This window comes from Coturnix japonica, chromosome 11 (assembly GCF_001577835.2).
Source record: "Coturnix japonica isolate 7356 chromosome 11, Coturnix japonica 2.1, whole genome shotgun sequence".
NCBI classification, from domain to species: domain Eukaryota; kingdom Metazoa; phylum Chordata; class Aves; order Galliformes; family Phasianidae; genus Coturnix; species Coturnix japonica.
Window position 1 is genome coordinate 16,292,395 of NC_029526.1, and position 21,534 is coordinate 16,313,928.

General features: G+C 52.7%; 1 protein-coding gene across 1 annotated transcript in view; it reads left to right on the forward strand.

Moving 5' to 3' along the window:
* The window catches only part of ZNF469 (zinc finger protein 469), a 49,194-nt gene that overhangs the window by 12,902 nt on the left and 14,758 nt on the right, over positions 1 to 21,534 (forward strand). The window contains exons 3-4 of the mRNA XM_015874393.2: positions 9,781 to 9,962; positions 19,550 to 19,620. The gene's annotated coding sequence lies outside the window, so the exon portion shown is untranslated. The remainder of the gene's footprint in view (positions 1 to 9,780; positions 9,963 to 19,549; positions 19,621 to 21,534) is intronic.

Consider the following 21,534-nt stretch of genomic DNA (forward strand, 5'->3'; position numbering starts at 1 on the left):
ACTGTTGGGGTTTTAATACCCGGCTCTGGGGTTGGCTTCCTTCTGCGGTGGCCCTTGAACACAACTTTTCTCCCCTTTTTTGCTCATTCAATGACTCAACATGGATTGTCAGCTTATAAAGCGATGCTGCTGGGCTGCAAACTATCCAGGCTGGATGTGCCATCCCCAGGCTTTCAAAAGGGAAAGATTTGCCGGTCCCTTCCCAGCCTCTCCACTCCCTCCCCCCCCACCCCCAAGCTTTGTGGCCAGGGAGGGGATGCACTCCTGGGACACTGAACTCAGAGTGTCCCTGTCACTATTGTGCTGGGAGATAAGGGGTTAACCCGCCCCCCTCCGCCCCGAGTTCATCTGCAAAAAATATGAAGTGAGGATGGATCTGCTCATCTGCCGAGCAGAGAAGTTGCCTTTGATGTCAGTTGCCTTTCCTCCTTCTCCTCTTTTTTTTTTTCTCTTTTCATTATTTTCCCTTTTAACCCTTCTCCTGGTGTTGGAACCACCTCCCCCCTGGGGGGATTCATGGGGCTGAATCCCCATAGAGGTGGGATTTGGGGGACAGGTCCCTATGGGGATGCCACCCCTTCCTGCGCATGTCCCAGGGGCTCCATGCCCAACGAGCACCTCCAGGCTGGGGACACCTCAGCTGTCCCCAGGAGACAACAGAGATTGGGGTGCTCAGTGCAAGAAGGGGGGGGATGGAGTGGGGGGGTTCACCCCTTTTATTCTTGCAAGCGAAAGGAAAATCTCCGCGGCCGCTTTAAGGCAGGAGTCCCTTTAAGTGACTTTCCATTCGCTGCTTTGGAGAGCTGAGAATTCGGTTTCCCAGATTTCCTTTGAATTGTGAGCAGTAGTCAGAGGGAGTTTAAAAAAGAAGGAGAAAAAATACTGTGCACACACACACACACACAACTACTGTAAGCTCCAGGCAACCTACAGCAGCAGCGAGATTTGGGGTGGGGGGTGGGGTGAGGGAAGGAGGAAGGGAAAAAGGAAGGTTAGGAACACAGATCATCTGCTGGCATTTTGCTTCACTTTGTTAATCCCGTGTCCTCCTTGTTGCATGAGGAAGGGGCATGGGCACAGAGAGACCATCCCCTTCCCCCGCTCCAGGCAGTGGCTGTGGGCATTAGGGATGCTGTGCCCAGGATGCAGCGATGGGGTTAACCTTGCTCGCCAGCTGGGGAGCATCATAAAACGCAGCCGTGCCCCACCAAATTAATTTGCACTTTCTTTTCCTAATGTTTGCTGGGGGAAGAACCAAGAGAAAGAGAGAGAGAAAGAGAAAAAAGACCCTAAATAAATAAGCAGGCTGGAAGGGGGCTGGGGAAGGCTCTGTTTCCTCAATTAGCTGGGACTTGCCTTCTCTTGACGAAGGGAAGGCAGCGCGTTTTAGCCTCTGGATTTGTGGAGCTTTCTCAAAGTGCCAAGTCTGGTTATACGGGGACTTGGGAGGGTTAGGTGGAGGAATCCGAGTCGCTCTCTGCTCCATTAACTCCTTCGGGGCTGAGCAAATGGCTTTGGAAACGTGTGCCTGGCGCGGAGGTGTTTGGCACCCGGGTGCTTTGGGGAGGGGATTCCCACCCTCTGGGAGAGAGGTTCTGAGACCCTGGGAGCAAAGTGATATGGGCTGAGAGTTCATCGTCATCCTCAGGGAGAGACTCACAAGGCTATGGGGAATGTACTCAACCCCTGCAGGGAGGCAGTGGGGTCGTGGTGGCCACAAGGAGCAGCTGAGGGTGCGTGAAGCCCCAGTGGTGCAACAGTGCTGCAGGGCGGAGCATCCTTTACCCTATGGCCATCAGGAACCATCAGGCACGCACTGACAGCAGGAGTTGCTCTTGGCACTGTGAGGACATGGTCATACTTGGGGGAAGATGCAAGAACTGGCTGCACAGCACCACATAACAACACCTTTGGATGGAGAGCTCTGCGGGACACCCTATAATCACACTGCACTGGCACAAGGTAGTCAGCTGTGTCACAGGTTGGCAGAATGCCTTCACCTGCATGGGAAAAATGCTCCTGGATGTTCAAAGCCACATCCTGACCTGTTCTACCCTTGGGAAGGAGAAGCACGGCCGTGGGATTCCTGTACCCTCCCTGGGACTCCATCCCCATCATGTCGGCACAGCGCAGCGCTTTCACCCCTCGCTGGAACCGTAAATGGGCCTTCAGAAGGAAGCAGAAGTAACTTAAATTTAATTTACACTCACTTAGAGGCCTCTTTACATGGCTCAAGGAGCATAAAGGGGCCTTAATGTGGCCAGGAAGCAGCGCTGCATGGATGTGCTGCATGGCTGTGGAGCTGCACACATCCCTATCTGCAATCCAGTCCTGACTTCTCAACCTCAGATATGGGTGGACGTGGACTCACAGCATCACCTCGAATGGGGTCAGGTCTCATTGTCATGTGTGGAAACAGAGTCAGGGATGGGCTTCCAAGGAGCAGTTCTTGGCTTCCCAAGAAATCTGTGATGCTCTCCCATGCAACTTCTATTAAAAAGGATCAACCATCTGCCTGTCTGCAGTCAAAAAGTTATCTCCTTCATAAGCACTGTCTGCTTGGGCTTGGAAATGGGACTCCTTGTTATCATCTCTTCCTGCTCCCTTTGGGCACAGAGCCCTGTGGATTTGCCATAGCTGAGTTTCTGTGGCTGAACATGGATGTAACTCCCCGAATCCCTCTGTTGCCTTTGTGTTATCACAAGCAAAGCAACTCCTGAGGCTAAGGGTGATGAGGAAAACCCGTAAGCTTGTTTGGGGTTCATTGGAGCCCCTCCAGCAATCACTGCTGATGCTCTGCTTATTGTAAAGCCTCAGTGTGGTGGCCAGTGGAGGTGATGCTGCACACTTGATCCTACAAAAGCATCCCAGCAAGCCAGGAGATGTTGGCAGGGAGAGTGCATTGCTCCTCAGCATCACACTGGGGGGACTGAAAGGGCCCTGAGCTGCCTCCCCCAATCTGGAGCAGAGGGCAGAACCACCAACTTGGAGAGGGCAGCGTGCTGACATCTAAGAAAACCATCCGGGTTTATCCCAACCCTGGTTCGGAAGGGAATATCCCACCCAGAGCTTTAGGGCTGCAGTTAATAGGGAGCCATTGAATTTATGGGCAGGTTTCATGGCACCTGTCCCCAGTGCTTCTGGGCTGGGAGTAGCAGGCGAGTGCCGGGTGCTGGCAGGTATTTGCTCTGCGTTTTGGCCTCAGTGCAATGCTCCAGCCTCTCTGCCAGCCCTGTTGCCTGCCCACCTGCTTTCCATGCAGCCGCCAGGCTGGGCTCCTTCCCGACCCACAGCTTTGGATTTGTCCCACATCCCACACCTGGCATGATGGGACTTTGCCGGGCACAATGCAGAGCAGCCTGCAAACCACAGGGCTCAAACCATGCACTGATAGCCATCTCCTTAGGAAGGCATGTGAAAAATGTAGCCTCAGGCAAGCATCAGTGTCCCCTTCAAAGCAGAGCTTCGTCTCAGTTTGAATTGGATCTGCTGCTGTTTAATTACAAGTGAGCACCTACCCCCTCCCCATCACCATGACATGGAATATTTAATGCCCCTTCCCATCAGGCTGCTGTGTTGAATGAACATCCTCATGCTCCAGCATGGGGTAACACCTCCAAATTTCTACCCTCCAAAGGAAGAATGAGGGGATCCCCATTTCTCACAGCATCACACAATGCATTGCTTTCCCCTCTTGGCCCGGTGGGGATCAGCCTCCCCATCAGCCCAGCAATGGGAGGAAGAGGAGGGGAGGAAAGCCAGGAGCAGGGACCAGCAGCACCAAGGACTGTCCTGACCCCATCCAGCTTTAGGACTGGCTTCCATACACCAGCACTGATGTGAACAGATCCCTCACTCCTGATTCTTAGCAGCATCTAGGATGGAAATGTTCCCAGCTGACAGCAAAATGAGAGAGGGGCAGCGGGCTGTGGACAGCATCCAGCACTGGTGGAGCAGAGCTGACCTGCTTTGGCCAGCTCCATTCCCATAACTCGCTCGTGTTTGCATTTAATTACGGACGTTAAAAGCCCTTTCTTTTCCCAACAACAAAGCCTTGAACCATACTTCAAAGTTGGGTTTCTGGGACAGTTGCATACCTTTTAAAAATAGCCCTCTGAGCGGTGCCAAGTGGTAAATGGATTGCAGAGGGCAGGTCCCCCACGTGGGGCTTCAAACGGCCCCGCAAGCCTTGCTTTTTGGGTTGGCTTTTTTGTTAAGGAAATCTGCATTGCAGAGCAACGGGGAGATGATAAATTGGTCGCCAAGTCAAAGCAGATCTGCTGTTTTGGGACGGCACCAACAGGGAGCAGTGCAGAACCCCCAGTGTGACAGCCCAGCATCCCAATCTGCCCACAGCATCCTTTGGGGTTGGGGTGGCCAGCATCCCCCAGACCCACATAGACACCATTCAGACACATCTGCACGGCTCACATCCTGCAGCGTCACTGCTGCCATTGGTATCAAGGTGCTGGGTGAAACAGTTTCAACTTTAGGGCCGGTGTGAAGCACCCTAGAGGAAGCAAGCTGCTGTCTGCAGCACAAGTGTGTGGTTCCCGAGGAAAGGAGGCTGAGCTCAGCTCCGGGAAAAGCTCGTCAGACTCAGAGTGTGCTTTTCTTGGACTTGTGTGCTGTATTTATGCAGGCTGGTATGTGGGGAGTAATTAGAACCTCATCCCGAGCACTTGACGAGCGTGTTTTCCATTCTGGATGTTGACAGGTCAGGCTCTCCGGCCATCCCTCTGTGCCTAAAAATGTTGACATTTTGTCTGCTGAAAATAAACCGAGGGCCCATGAAGCTCCTGGAGCACGAAGCTGTGGCTGTTATGGATGGAGGGGTGGATGTCCATGTGCTTGTGGTACCTCTGGCTTCCCCATGCCTGGATTTGGGGTGATGGACAGAGGGTGAATGGCCGGGGTGCAGGAGCTGGGTACATCAGAGTGCTCCATCCTGCAAATCAAAGTCTTTGCAGATTCCTATATCCAACCTGCAAACAGAGAGCCGTGAGGATGCCAAGGCTGCATCTCAGTCTTCTCTCTCTAAAAGACCTTTTCAAATCCCCAGGAAATACCCAGGAGGCAGCCTGGGCTTGGAGAGCTTAAGAAGCTGCTGGAGGAGGTTTCAGTGTGTGAACCGAAATGAAATTGTTTCAGTCGGTGCATGAAATGAACCCACAAGGGCTCGTGCACCTTGTGCAGCCCCAGGAGCCCATCAAAATAGCACCCCATTCTTGTTCAGCACGGCCCCTATGTCCCTGAGTGTCAGAGGAGGGGATGCAGGGAGAACACACAGGGGATGGGATACAGGCGTGGAATGCAGCGGATGGGATGCGGGGTATGCAGCTTGGGGAATGGGATGCAGGGTGCAGGATGCAGGGAGGGATGGGATACAGGAGGGATGGGATACAGGAGGGATGGGATATAGGAGGGATGCTGGGCATGGAATTCAGGGTATGGGATATAGGGGGATTGCAGGGGACAGGATGCAGTGTGTGAGAAGTAGGGGGGATGCAGGGGATGCAATGCAGGGGATGGGAGGCAGGATGCAATATGTAGGGAGGGATGAGATACAGGAGAGATACTGTGCATGGGATTCAAGGTATGGGATGCAGGGGTGGCCATAACATCGCTCCCATCCCACTGAGCTGCTGCCAGCCCCTCATGTGTCAGGCTTGCTTTCCTCCTCACCCCCTCTCCGTGCCACCCAGCCCCGCCGCGTAACGCCTCTCATTTCCCCTATAGATTAACTAAGGCTCAGAGTGAAAAGCTGCGCTTGGGCTGACCTAACCCCACACTGGAGCACTGCCGGGGGACACAAAGAGCTGCTGTTCGGCCCTCGCTGGCACCGGCCCCACGTCTGCTCCTGACACAATGGTGTTTTCCTTGGCTGGAGCTCAGAGGCGCGCGCTGGAGCTGGTGACAGGGTGTCGGGCTCGGCAGGGTTCCCACGCGCTCCCGGCTGGGCATCCTGGCCCCAATGCATGGCACAGCCACTGTGTGATACCTGATGCTGCTGCAGAGCAGGGGAATGGCGCAGGATCAGCTGCATTGACGCTGGGGCTGGCGGCTGCTTGGAAATGTGAAATGCATTCCATGTAGCTGTGAAAGATTGCTTCTGAAATGGAAAGTTTGGATACTACTCAGTGAAACTCTGCAATGCATCCCCAGCTCCGGTGCTGCAGCCCTTCCTTGTCAGGCTGAGCTGTTATTCCATATCAGCTCCTTCCAAGCATGTTCTGGTGACCTCTGGTATAGGGAAGCATTTGTCTGCCATTTATTGAGCCCCAGCAGAAAGGTGCTGCTGGGCTGGTGACAGTGCAACCCAGTGACAGCACAGTGCCATGGCATTGCAGTGTGGAGACAGCACAGGGGTTAGTGACAGTGCAACACAATGACAGTGCAGCCTGGAGACAAGGCAACTAAGTGACAATGCAATGGAGTGATAGTGCAACACAGTGACAGGGCGGCACAGTGAGAGTGCAACGTAGTGACGGGGCATACACAGCACCAGGCAGAGTGCATGCAGGTGGCTTCCATCAGCTCAGTGCATAGCAAAGCATGGGAGCAGCAAGGGGCAGCCACACAGGGCAGGTTTGCAGAGCTTGATGCTGTTGTTGCCTTATTAAATAGAGCCTGAACCCCCAGGGAAGCACCTGGTGGCAGAACCAAAGCTTCAGGCTGGAGAATTCAAGTGGGAAAGCTTTAGGAGTGAGGATAATTGGTGTTGGAAGAGATTACGGAAGCTACTGTGAGCTCTGTGGATTCTGGTGTAGAATCTCCTCTCTGTACAACAGCAGCTGACAGGGTGAGACCTGAATCCCTCAGCGTGATGTTCCTGGGCTCACTGATGGTGGGGAGCAATGATAATTGGAATGCATCGCATCCTTCTCATTCCAACCCAGCCATCTCCACTGCCAGCTTTCTGCCTCTGCCACTGAGCTGAAATGCTCCCGGGCTTGGATAGCAGTGGATTCTCAGTGAAATCTTCTTGGAGGAGGGAGAAATCCAGGCAAATGGAATGGGAATGTTGGCTGGGGAGGGTTTCACAATGCTGAGTTCACTGAGGTCCTGGGGATGGGCACAGGGATGGGGCTGTCACTGGGAATCAAATGGGAAACAGGGGACGATGGAACAGGGGATGATAGGACAGGGGATGATGGAACAGGGGATGATGGAACAGGGGACGATGGAACAGGGGATGATGGAACAGGGGACGATGGAACAGGGGATGATAGGACAGGGGACGATGGAACAGGGGATGATGGAACAGGGGACGATGGAACAGGGGACGATGGAACAGGGGATGATGGAACAGGGGACGATGGAACAGGGGATGATGGAACAGGGGACGATGGAACAGGGGACGATGAAACAGGGGATGATGGGGCTGGGGCTGGCAGCCCAGGGGGGTGCTTTGCCCATTGAGATCCCAGCACCACTGTGCCTATGCATCTCAACACGTGCAGCCCCACATGCAGCAGCACCCACACCCACTGTACAAAACATACCCAGTGCTAAGTTAAAAGCTAACAACACCAAGAGGCTCCCAGGGTAATGACTCCTCATGCTGGTTATTATCAGTTTAGAGGCCAAGGGAAAGGCAAAACGCTGCAGGAGGGGCCGCCCATGGGCATTTTTCAGGCTCAGTGTCACAGCTCCCAGGGCACAATTAAGGGTCTGTGTGTCGAGGCTGAACGGTAGCCCCATTAGAAAGGTTTCGTGCCCTCTCTCAATTCCTGAGTAAACCTCTCGTCCCCCTGTCAGCTTTGATTTGTAATCGTAGTCGTGGCATCTGGTTTTCATATGAAGCATGGAATACAGGGGATGCTGTCTGCTTGCTTCTGCCCAGAGCTATTCATCTGGGGCCGGCCAGGAGGAAAAAAAACCAGCCTGCTCCTGAAAGGCACTAATCATCACTGAGGCCACAGCAGAGAATGGAGCTGCTGTCCCCGTGTGCTGGGGCAGGAGGAGGAGAAATAGCCATCATCTGCCTGCAGGAGTGGGACCTCTGAATGGGATGGAGATGGATGGGCTTGAAGGAGTAGCTCACAAACAGCACACGCATGTGGCACATCTTGGAGGATGATTTGTCCCCGGTGTGTTCAGCAGCAGCAGCAGCATCTGCAGTGCAAGGGGTTCTTGCAAAAGCTTGCCTCTGCAGGATGAGGCTGTGGTGTCCTATGCAGGATAAGGCTGCAGTGCTTTGCTGTGATGCCAAAACTCGGTGCAGTTTTGCTTTTGAATGGGGTTTGTTTCAATGCGTTGTGATCAGAGCCTGCTTTGTGGATCAGATGGATTGCTGCAGAGGAGCATCCAGAGATCCGCTGCTGTCCCTGCTCTCCATCAACAGGATGCCCCATAAAGCCCTTAGGGCAGCAAGTTTGACATCTTCTATAGCTCTAACTATAGCTGATGCTCCAACTTTCTTACACCAGCTTATTTTCAGCAGCGAGGAATGCTCCAGAGGAAGCAATTTTATTTTCCCCTCCTGTGTGGAACTTCCTAGGACGCAGCCTTTGATCCTGACTCCTGATGTTATCAAGGAGGAAGCTGCTGCTCTTTGAAGTGAGCTTCACGTTGTGCTTTAAACTTATGGGGGTTGGGAGCCTACAGAGCCAAGGACATCTTTTGTACAGATCCACTGGGTCTGAGGGCTGGGGGCTCACATAGGGCAGATCTCTGCCTATGTGCTCCAGTTTTCTGCTTTTGAGGAGCCCAGCAGACTGGGGCAGTGCTGCTGCTGGTGGTGGTTTTGCTTTTCAGCATCTCCTGGAAGCAGGGTGGTGGAATTAGGTCACATCCTGAGTCCTGCATGAAGGGTTTTGCTTGTCTGGGTCATCAGAAAACATTGTGCTTTGCATCTATAGTGGAAATGGTAAGTTACAGCCTGAAGCAGAGATGGAGCACCTGGTGGGAAGGCAGGGCCAACCCAGGGGAGCTCAGGTGTATGCAATGTACCTGAGTGACTGGAAGGGCTGGAGCCAGGATCCACCCCTTCCCAGAGCTCATTTAAGGGTTGGCAGTGGAGCTGAGGGCATCTCCTGCTGGAGGTACTTGCTTAACTGCAGCCTTCTGAAGGTGGGCAGCTCTTTTTCCTTCATTTCTGCATCTGTGGCTGCTGCATTTGGGCTCGTTCTCATTTGCTGTAGCCAAAGACTTTGCCACCCTGCTATTATCATCCCATTATAGCATTACAGCATCTCTGGTGCTGCCTGAGATCACCCTAGAAATGTCTGTATTGATGCTATGGATCAGGCTGGAAGCAGAAAATAGGCAGAGAATGGGAGTGGTTCCATCCTGGGTCTGGGGGAATCAATGCACCTGAGGAGGGTTGGGGTGGACCTGAGTGGCAGAGATTGGTTCATTAAGGAGCCCTGAGCACAGTAGAGGACACAGCCCTAATGAGCTGTATAGGGGGCTGTATCATGGCTCTTTCCATACATTTAGCTGTGCTTAGGGTGTGATAGCGCTTTCAGAATGACTGCCTTTGCTAGCTCAGGGCAGGCAATGTTTCATGTCCCCACATAACCTAAGCACAACTGCAGGGGTGCAGCAGGGAGAGCTATGGAGGAGGATGCAGGCAGGTGGCTCTACCAAAAACCCAACCATTGCTTTCTGCAGCAGCTTCTGTAGTAGAGCTTCTCTACTCAGGGGGGTTTTGTAGCATGACAGACTAAAGGTGGTAGGGCATGGTAGGTGGTCACTGTGATGGTGAATAGAACCCACCTCCAGCATCCCCAATGCAAACATTCCCCTGACCCTGAGTACTGCCTTCTCCCACAGACCCAGCATGTGGGCTGCCTGCTGAGCACCACGGAACGAGCACAGCTGCCACAAGCAAAGGATTCACCCCGGGGGCATCAGGAATGGCCTCTCCATTGCCCAGGAGCTGCCAGACAGAGCTGCACACAACTGGAGCGTGCAGGGAGGAGCCCATGTAGGACAGAGCCATCTGTGGGTGCCAGGTGGGTGACAGCAACACAGCTGTGGGCAGATGTAAAATAGGTGTCAAAACACATTGCTGGGCTGGAGGAATGCAGCTTGGGGGTGAGCTGTGTGTTCCAGCTTGTGTGTGTGTTGGGTGCAGCACTGCCCATCCATCCCAATCCTCCCAGGTGGACCATAGACCCACAATGCCTTAAAATGGAAGGCAGGCCCTTAATGCTCTAAGGAATTTCCTCTCTTTCCTCTGCTCCATCTTTCTTCTTGCTCAGTGATGTGATTTAGCAGAGGGTAGTTTGGTTAGGTTCCAGTTGGACTTGATGATCTTCAAGGTCCTTTCCAGCCTGAGCAATTCTATGCATATTCTTCCACAAACTTTTAAGCTTACCCCAAGAATTGCCACCTTCTGCTTCTGTGTGCTGACTTCAGCTCAGGGAAGCCGCAGCTTTACCTATGGTGCAGGATCTCCATTGGGTTCTAAGTGGAAGCAAATGATTTAAAAGGAAATTAAGTTTACAGCTCTATAAAAGTGTGTGTGTGGAGGGGAAACTAAAAGCATTTTATTGCTTCACCTGTCATTCCATTGAGGTTGGAAAGTAAAGGAGTTCTTTGCATTTGCCTCCTTTCTGGAAGCAAAGAGGAGCAAACCCATCAATGGTGGCAATGTGAATTGCACTGCTGGGAGGTGGTGGTGCTCCTCCCAGCATTGGGAGATCAGTGGTGACCCATAGGGAATGTGCTGAATGTGTCATTCCCATTGCAGCCCAGCATAGCACCAAGGATGCTCTTGCACAGAGCTGGCGTGTGCTGTTGAAGGAGCTGTGCCTTTTCCAGCATTGCTGGAGTATAGAGTGTTTTGAAGGAGGAGGAGCCCGGCCCCAGCCCTCCCAGCTGTGTCAATAGAGGAGGAAGAAACAAAAGTGTTCTTTCTTCCTCTGCTCTTTCTGCAGAGGGGGGACGTGCTGGTGGCTGTCATTGTGTGGTGACACACTGCACCGGACAGGCAAATTAGAGGCTATGTGCAGCCTTTGGGAAGCATCCACCAGCAGGGCAGCACTGGGGTTAATGCCCATTAATGCCTTCATCAGTGACAGTGGGATCAGTGCATCCTCAGCAAGTTTGAGAGCTGCCTTCCCATACCTAAAGCAGGGCTGTAAGAGGGAAGGGGATGAACTCCTTGCTAGGATGGGTTGCGACAGGACAAGGAGAAATGGTGCCACACTGGAAGAGGAGACATAGAGACTGAGTATAAGGGATGGTGCTTGCAGCCCCGAAGCCATGCTGGCTGTGTGCACCATCAGTTCCCTGCATGGAGCCCAACCTGATGTGGAGAGGATGAGTCACGTAGTGAGGAGATAAAGCAGAGCTGAGAGGAGCAGCTCTGATCCACGCCTGGCTTTGAAAAGCAGCAGATCAATGTGCAGAGTTCACAGGGGCATCATGATAGGGATCAGCTGCTCTCCTCTGTCATCCCCACTGCTGCTGTTGGTTCCCATGCATATATCCATTTTAATCTCAAGGATGGTGGGGAGAAATCATTCCTCCTCAGACAGGAGAATGGGAGTCCCAGAGAGAGGGGAAAGGCATTAATTGCTTGAAGGAATCATCTTCCATCAGCACCTGGCTTTGCAGTTGGGTTTGGCTGCGTGTTGGAAGCCACAGCCACGCAAAAGGGAAACAACACAGCGTGCTGCAATGAAACATCCTCCTCGTCGTGGTGCTACACGCGGCTCTTCCGCTGCTTTCTAAGTTTGGTGGCATAATTACAGCAGTGGGGCAGAGGCAGCATCTCTGGCTGTGCCAAGCCCTGCCTTCCAGGGATTTTTGGATCCCATCACCTAAAGGCTGGGCTGGGAGCTGGCAGCAGATAAAAGGGCTGAGCAGCCCCAGCTCTCCTCACTTTGGTCATGGTGAGGAAGCACAGGTAGGGTCCTCCATGTCCCCCTCGCTATGGCTCTGGGTGTCCCAAGGGCAGGCAGAATGTTTTGCTGCCTTTGTAACAGGTTTGTGAGAAAGAGACTTAAAAAAAACAACCGGCCAACCGCAAAGCACAAATCTGCTCCAGTCGGATGCTGAGTCCCAGTTTAGAAACCCACAGGGAGGACAATTAAAGAGCGAGCAGCAGAAGGAGGCTGGGTGTCAGGACATGGGAATGAGGGAGTTGTCTTCTCATTGTGCCTTTGCCTGTTCTCCTTGGCTTGGCTTGGGGGATCACAAGCCCATTTCCCTCCTGCTGACCCCCACTTTGTTATTGTAGGGTTGTTGGCACAGGTGGTTTGTGGTGATGTGGGTGCATGCGTTGTTCCACACTACAGCTCCCCTGTGTGTGCCAGGATGTCTTGGCAGAGCCACACACCCAGATCTCAGCCTGTCCAGGGATGGGCAGCACTTCAAGGGGTGTCCCACATCCACTTCTATTAAGGGACAAACCAGAACTGATGGGTAGTTGTACCTCCGTGTCTTTGCCATGAGCCAGCCCCAGTGTCCTTGCAAGTACATCCTTCTGGAACTCCCACCATGGAAACACCAGGACCCATGGAAAAACCTCTTTGGGGTGCAGGGGTGACAGATACACACCCAGGGGTGATGGGCAGCGGGGCACAGGCAGATACACAGATGTGCAGGCTGATACACAGATGGACATATGGATGCACAGGTGGACATGCAGACAGATGCACACACAGATGAACAAATGGACACAGATGAATGTGTAGGCAGACACACAGATGTGCAGGCAGACATGCAGACAAACACACTGATGTATAGATGGATACACAGACTGACAGGCACAGATGCAGAGATGGATGTGCAGGCGCACAGATGGTACCTGGATGGACACATGGGTGCACAGATGGGCACACAGATGCATGGGTGGGCATACAGGTGCACAGATGGACACGGAGGTGGATATTTAATTCCTTTTCTTTCTTTGGACTTGGAGGTTTTTTTTTGGGGGGGGGGGGGCATTGATGAATCCTGTGGCAAATACTGCTCTCCATATCAGGAGGGCACTGAACATGGGCTGTGCTGAGGTGGGAACACACCTGGGGTGCCAAGCCTTTCCTATCACACAAGCAGCTTTGTGTGGGTTCACACAGGTGGGAAGCATCGAGGTAAAGCAACCCTCCCCCTGTGGCACAGGGCCTCGCTCCAACACCCCCCTCCTTAAACCCAATAGCCGTAATGAACTAAACAGCAGTGCAAAAATCCAAGTTACAACATTGTGCTGGAAAAAATGGAGCAAAAAGTTCTGAGTGGGCCATGGGCGCATGCAGGGATGTGCTCCCCATGCTGGTTTACATTGATTCCCCATTGCTGAGGATGGATTGAGCCTCCAGGTGAAGGAAAAAAACACAGCTGGGGTGTGAATTCAGCATAAAACTATGCTGGGTTTGGTAATCCCCCACTAGAAGAGCAGCACAGGGAAATGAATGGTTTCCAGCGGTATCGTGTTGGGTATTGTCTGCGATAAATGGTGTTGGGAAGGAGGGGACACAGGGATGAGCATCCCCTTTGTGCAGCCCCTGCCTCTGGGGGAGGAGGAAAAGCTCAAAGAGGTGCTTTGCCTGTTGGACAGAAGTGAGAAGTTTTATTTTTCAGTTGTATTTTTTAATGATGAAAAATTGTCACTGCCTGGAGAAATTCTCTTTTCCAGCCAAGGTATAAAAATAGACATTTTTTCCTCCGGGCGGGCTCCCAGATGGTTGGGTCTTGGTGTTCTTTTGCTGTAATCCTGTTGTGGTTCAGATGAGGAAAGCATTGGGAAGCCTGGAGTGCTTCCCCCCAGTTCTGCTCACTGGAAGGATGCTCAGAGCCATTCCCACCTGCATCCCAGCTCCTCTGCAGGCAGGATGTGTGTTAGCAGGGTCGATGCGGGCCACCTTGCTTAGATTCCAGCCTCATTCTGGGGCAATCTCTATGCTTTTCAGCCACCCTTTCCTCACGGCATCACCTCACTGTGCAGTTCAGCCCTGGGGATGGCTGCAGCTGTGCTCTCCCTGCAGGAAGGGCAGTAGCATCCTCTCCTTGTGTATGTGCATGTGCAGGGTTTGTTCTCTGCAGCCACAAGTGAGCCTGACCCCATCCTTAGGCAGCAAACCTTCCCCAGTTTTATTTCACTGTTGATTCACAGATAGCATCAGGTCTGCAGCCATGAGCTGTGAGCATCCATCCCTTGGTCTCAACACCTGCAAAAAGGGTGAGGAACCCCATGAAGCATCTTTGCAGAGCGCATCTGTCCCATCCCTGCAGGCATCCCACAGGGCTCCTATGCCAGCCCCCATCACATCCCAGCATGTTCTGCATGCAGCTGCTCCCATCACCCGCACCAAGCAGCCGATTGAGGTGTACCATGAATGTGCCTCTGTTCTTCAGCTCTTTTTACAGCTCTGTGTGGATTTTCTGAGCCCCACACCTTTTTGCTCCTTGGGAGAACAAAGGGCAGCTCTCAGCCTTGACGGCTACCACAACTCAATGGGGACTTTAGGGGTGTTGCCCCAAAATGCAATGCTTACATTGCACTAATGCTTCAAGGCAGGCTGCAAGCTCAGTCAGCTGCAGAACTCAATGTCAGTGCATATCATCTCCCCCAGTTCTTGGCCCAGGCTCCATCCTTTGGTGCTTGTTTTGCTGTTTGCTGCCGAGCCCCCAAATGCAAGAGGAAAGGAAATCCTGCCAGTATGCCATGCAACATAATGGAGGGAGTGGCAAGCTGCTCTTTGAGCAACAGTTCATAGGATTCCAAAATGAGTTTCCTCCATCAACAGCGATAGAATTGCCATGGGGATGAATGGGGATGGAGATGGGTTTTGTCTTGGTGCCCACATGCAGCTCCAGGTCCAGGGCTTTGTGAGCATGGGTATGGTGAGATGCATGCCTGGGTTTGTTCCCCAGCCCTTGCATTTAGCTCTGCATCCTGTTTTGCACAGGGACAGTGTGGGGTTAAATCCAGCCTCACCGTGGATGATGTCTGGGGCTCTGTTTCAGCTGCAGGGTGTTTTCCAGCACCACTCCCCCTTTACCCTGGGTGTAACTGGATCCATCCCCCACCAAGCAAGTGTTTGTGTTCAGAGCATTTTCAGAATGTTTTGCATTTGGGAGACACACGAGGAATTTCTGCTGGTTAGTGCACACAGTGTGTGAGCCCTGTGCCTGCCACAGCTCCCAGCCACTTCTCCAGGGCTGTTCCCTGCACCTAAAAGTCATTCTGGGGGTGAAATTCAGCTCTGGGGGGAATGGGTGCTGCTTTGGTACTGCCATGTCCACAGCCATCAGCACTGGTATCCCATGGAGTATCTCCTAGAGAGGTTGGTGCGTGGAAATGGCACCAAAATGGCACTGAAATGGTACCAAAATGGCATTCAAATGGTACCAAAATAGCACTGAAATGGCACTGAAATGCATCAAAATGGAATTGAAATACACTGAAATTGCACTGAATTTACACCAAAACAGCACCAAAATGGCACTGAAAATTGCACCAAAATGGCACCAAAATGGCACCAAAATGACACTGAGATGGCATTGAAATTGCACAAAAGTGGTACCAAAATTGCACTGAAATTGCTCCAAAATGGCACTGAAATGCACTGAAATTGCACCAAAGTGGCACTAAAATTGCACTGAAATGGCACTGGAATACTTTGAAATGGCACTAAAATTGCACTGAAATGGCATTGGAATACTTTGAAATGGCACTAAAATAGCACCAAAATATGCTGAAATTGCGCCAAAATTGCTCCAAAATTCTCCAAAATGGCACTAAAGTAGCCCCGAATTGGGCCCAAATTGCGCTGAAATGGCACCGAAATGCACCAGAACCACCCAGAGGCTCCGGACTCTTCTGCTTTCCGCGCATCCCTCCGCTCCCCCCCGCATCCCTCCGCTTCCCTCTGCCTCCCTCTGCGGGTCCGGCCGCGCACTGCAGCGCTCCTGCGGGTCCCGCACCCATCACTGCAGCGAAGGGGCGGCCGTGTCCCACCGCATCCACCCTTATCTCCTCCTCTCGGCTATTATACTTAATCAGGAATGGGATAGGAAAAAAAAAATAGAAACACTTTTCTTTTATAGAGAGCAAATTTTAATCACTTTTAATTGAAAATAAAAAAAAAAAAATTAAAAAATAGGGGCTGATAATATTCGGAACCAAATTTCTGGGAGAGAATAATTAACAGCGCAATAAATCCCCAAAGGAAAAGCTCATTAATCTTGTCTTTCAGAAGCAAATTTCAGAGGAGAGACCTTATTTAAGACGTTGCTAATAATGATAGGAAAAGTTGACAGCTTAAAAGCCCCCAAATCGAGCAGTGTCCCCCTATCAGATCCCAAAGTAACGAGGTCAGATTGGACGCAGTGGTCTCGATTTGATGGAGGGGACTTGGTTGATATGGTTACTGCCACTCAGTGTCACCTTATGTCACTCGGTGTCACCTAATGTCACCTAATGGTGTCACCCAGCATCCAGCCCGGGCCATCAGCATCCACATAGGGAACACTGGACCTGCTCATAGCCAAGCACATTGCTCAGGGAACGTGTGCGTGGGTGAGAAATGGACCCATATGGGCACAGAAGGGGACCTTGGTGGCATCACAGAGGAGCAAGGGCATGGTGGATGCTGGTGCAGGGGATGCAGGGTGATGTGGTGACACCCAGCGCAGACGTGCCATGGAGCAAAGGGGATGGAAGGGATGCCAATAGGACAACGAGATAACTGAGGCTTGGGTGAAAATAATGGCGATGTTCTCATCTGCTCTCGGGTTTCCTGTCCCTGTTTGACCAGGAGTGGAGGGGAAGACAGCTTGGAGCAGACCCAGGCACTGCTGGGAGGAAGGAAATATGATACTGAGCTGGGAATGGTGTCATTGCCTTTTATCCTTTCTTCTTCTTTTTTTGACTCGCAACAGCCAGAGCAGGGCCCTGTGTTGGGAAGTGGGGTCTGGGAGCATCCAGGCACTGCAAACCCCACCAGCACCTCCACAGCTGCATCTCACACTCACTTCCATCACCTTCCCTCAAGCATCTGTGCCCTCATCATCATTTGCACAGGGGTGTGAAGTTTTGTAAGTTGAAAATAAGGGGGAAGGAAGGGGTAGGGGTAGGGGTAGGGATACACCCTTCCCATCCCCTTTTGACATATCCAAGCTCACCGTGTGATGGTGAACATACCCAGGTCATGCAGACCTGGGGAGACGTGGAGATACCCGATACCTCTCCATGGCCCTGTTAACTAAAGCACTTAATCCTTGTGCTTTATTTCATTTTTATGCCTCGAAATACTTCACAACGTGCTCACCTCTGAGTGAGCGCCTGGTCCCATTCATCCAAATAAGAGGGATTTAAGCAGCAGTGCTTCCCTGCAGTGTGCATTCAGTGGGGTGCTGACCTTCTTCTCTCCTCGTCTTCCTTCCTCACTCAAAACAACATTCATTTCTATTCAATATTTCTTTTTCCTGTGCTCCTTGGTCCCCTTCTGCTCCTTGTCACTCTGCCCCGTGCTGCCCTGCGCCTTTTATCTGCGTCCCGTTAAATGATCTCAAATATGTGATATGATAAAGACAAACAAACACCCGTTCAATTTAGCTCTCCCTAATGCCAGACTCTACTTTTACCAAAGTAATTAAGATTAATGCAGTTGATAATTTGGGAAGCATTCTTAAATGTACCCTTCTGGCAGCATCTAACATGTAATTTTACCTTGGAAGATTTATCGGAGCACTTAGGTAACAGATAGTTCCTCAGCAAACAGGAGCATTTAGAAGGAAAATGAAAGATTAATATTTCTTAAATAAACGTCAAAATAAGTCATTCTTCCTGACAGCCCCACAAAGATGATGCTGTCAGCCCCGGCTCCGCTGCTGATCCCCAGAGGAGATTAAACCCACACGGTCCTGGGGACTCGGGATTGGGGTGAGAAAGGTGCTCAGGTTCCTCATGTATGGGATTTTATAGGAAATGGGGCACTTGGAGGGCTCTGCTTGCCCAAACCAGAGCCAAGCCGTGTGTTTACCATCGCCATCCCAACACCTTTGGGAAAGAGCCTTGGGATGGGGTCAGTGTGAGCACCTGCAGCAGTGCACACCAGGCACTGGGTTCTATGGGATTTGTTTTGCTGGGTGTCCTCGATCCACCCAGCTCTGCTTACACTGACAGCAGGCTGCAGTGACCTCCAGCCTCTTCCTGTGGCTTCTCCTCTTTCCACCACCCTGGATGCCCCTGAGGAGCCCCATGGGGTATTTCCCAGCCCTGCCAGCACCTCCAGATCAGGCAGCAATGGATATTTGGGAGGAGCGTGGGCGCAGTGCCCAGACATTGGCATGCAGCACCCCGAGGGGTACCCAGGGTGCAGCTCAGGATGTGCCTGCTGCTTGTTTGGAACCAGCTTGTATTAGAAGCCGAGGAAGGATTTGGACTCTCTGCAAAATTTGGATCCAGACCGAAAGCTGGACACTCACCAGCTTGGAAACCCAAAGCCATTCAGATCCAAAAAATCAGTTTTGGACCATTGTGAGCAAGAAGCAAACTTTCTGAATAGCCTTCCAACTCATCCTCTGGCCAGCAGTGTCTGCTGGAAGCAGTCTCTCGCGGTGCTCCTCACCCGGACAGAGCCAGACCAAACCACCCGTGTGTGTGCACACACCAGCAGGGCTTCCATCCCATGGCACCTCCCCAAGGGATGCCCCTGCCTTCCTCAGAACAAGTCCGTGTTGATCACCAAACCTTCTCCTTCAAGTCCCCAACCCTTGTCCCCACCCCCAGCCTCCCTCCTTGGGGCTGAAGGACCCAACATATTCCTCTTGATGTGCCACGCATGAGCAGGAGCTGGCCCAGATTCTCCTTTTCTCTCTGTTTTGTGGGTTAACGTCAGAGGGATGAGCTGTTTTGGGATCTGACCAAGCAGCACACATGCTCCTGGGGAGCAGTAAGCATTGCTCAGCACTGTGCTGCAGAGCTCCTGAGCTCTGGGCTGAGCCAGGACCTGGCAGGGAGATAACAATGTACCCTGAAAATACCCTGAGCTTCTCAGAAGTGCTCTTTTCCCTCCATTACCAAGTGGGAATGCAGGCAAGGACCCTGGCAGGCTGGGATGTGGGGGTGCAGGGCTGGGAAGAGGCAGACAGAGCTGGGATAGAGGGGATGAGGATGAGACATGGGGAATGGGGATGGGATGCAGGGGATGAGTATGAGTTGCAGGGGACGGGGATGGGATGCAGGAGGTGGATGAGATGCAAGGGTTAGGTGGGATTCAGGAGATTGGGATGGGATGCAGGGGATGGGGATGGGATGCAGGGGATGGGGATGAAGTGCAAGAGATAGATGGAATGCAGGGGCTGGGTGGGATGCATGGTATAGGGATGAGATGCCAGGGATTGGGATGAGAAGCAAGTGATGGAGTGGGATTCAGAATAAGAGATACAGCCCTCATCTCCATCCCTGCCTCAGTTCCCCTTCCCTGGGGGCACCCATCCTGGCATGGCCATGGCAGTGCATCTTGGGGTAGGAACCCCTCCTTCTTGCAGCCGCGTGCCAGAGCCCAGCCCAGGCGCTGGGAGCCACTGTGCTGCAGCCAAGCCAAACACGGATTCCTGACATACTTCTCTCTTTCCCTTGCAGCCAAGAAATTCATATTTCATGGGAGGTGGAAGTGAGTCCCGGCAGTAGCGGCGTGGCGGAGGGGTGCCAAGGTACCGGCCAGCTGACAGTGCGCTCTGATGCTATTTTTGTGAGCCAGGCTTTGCTCCTCATCCCAACAGGCTCAGCATGCCACAAACCACCCCTCCCTCCCCAAACCCCCTCAGCAGGGGGATGCCAAGGCTCAGCAACCACCCCAGATGCTTTTCTGGCCCCAAGAGACAGAAAGCTGAAACAGTCCCTGCTTTGAGAAGGGGCCAGTTCACAAGAGGAAGGGATTTTTCACAGCCCCAGCCAAAGCCTCACCATCGGAGGCAGCTACTTGACCTGCCCAAGTGGGATGGAAATCCTTTAAATGCCTCCCTCCATCCATGCAGGGCAGACAGAAATCAAAGCATCTTTATCGTTCAGTGGCAGAAACCAGCAGAGGGTTTGGGGAAGGGGGAGTATTATAAGGGGCTTTTAGGGCTCAACACAGCCCCACTGCCTTCAGGCATGGGCTCTTCGTGTGCCTCCCTAAAGGTGTGGCCAAGCTGGGATTTGTATTTATTTTTTTCCATCCACACCCATCCCTGTCTGCTCAAAGCTGCATTTGGAGAAACCACAGTGACTCCAAGGGCCATGGTACTGACCCGGATAACAGCATCCAGCACTGACACCCAAATGCGACCCCCATCCCCAGGAGACCCCCACCCACCACCCAGCCCTATCAGGGCTTCGTGACACCGGGGCACAGAGCGCACAGCTCGTAAGAACAGTCCCTGCCTCACTAATCTAAGGAGCTGATACACGAGGCAGATAGGCGAGGGGAAGCCTTATCGGGGCTGATTTACAGATGGAGAGCTGAGTCACCACGATTAAATGTCTCACCCAAGGTCAGGAGAGGGAGACGCCGAACTCTGGGCTGCGAGGCCCCGAGAGCTGTGTCCTCCACTCCCCCGCAGGGCTGCAGATCGTCCTCCCCATCCCTGACCCTATGCAGGGCTGGAGCTGCAGCAGGGTCCTGCAGAGGGGTTTCAGTACCCTGTGTGGCACTTCCACACTGTGCAGACCAGGCTGACCACATTGACTCAGCAGAGCCAGGCAAAGGAGCAGGCTGAGAGTCCCTTCCATAATGATATAAGAGGCAATGGGTCTTATTTGCATTTTATTCTGTGTTTCCCATTCAGCTATGTCTATGCTCGATCCATGAATCCTTCAGTAAAGCATTATTGCTTTAAATTAAAGCAACCATCCCTCCTTGTGCATACCCCATGGCTGGCAGAAGTGCCTGCCTGGGACAGAGCAGCCTCAGATCCCTGCCCCATGTTGCTCCCCAGGCTGCACCCAGAGGGTGCAGCAGGGCACCACCATTGGAGATGGGCTCCCTGAATTCTTCTGCAGAAATGCTTTGTCCCATTCAGCTGGGGTTTGGGGGAGCAAATCCTTCATTCCCAAGCACCACCTATGGGCTGAGTTCAACCCATCCATGCCCAGGCTCTGCTAGCACTGCCATGCATTGCCGTGCCAGTGCCCACGGCTCTCCAGCACGCTCCTGTGTGCCACCAGCTCCACTTTCCCCACTTGGCCACCTCCAGCTCCCGCTGCCAGCACTGTGTTTGTTTCTCCTGGCTCTCAGCACTAACACAACAGCAGCCCCCAGCCCTCACCATGCCAGCGCCGCAGCTTTTGGGACACACAACTGAGCCTTTCCTCTCAAAAAATAGCCCCTTTATGTGGCTGAAAGAGCACGACTGTGATAACGGAGCTCACGCTGGCCTTGGTTATTTTGTCTTGGCCAGGAGCCTTTGCAAAGTTAAACAGCAGTAAACAAGCTGTGCCATTGCAGCACGGCACAGCATAAGGGGGCATTGTCTGCTCACTGGAGCCCCGCGTGCCGCTCTGCTGTGTTGGCTTTGGCCAGTGGCAGAGCCACCACCACAGGGGTCGGCCCCATCGGGCTGGGGCTTGTTTCACTTTGGGGAGTG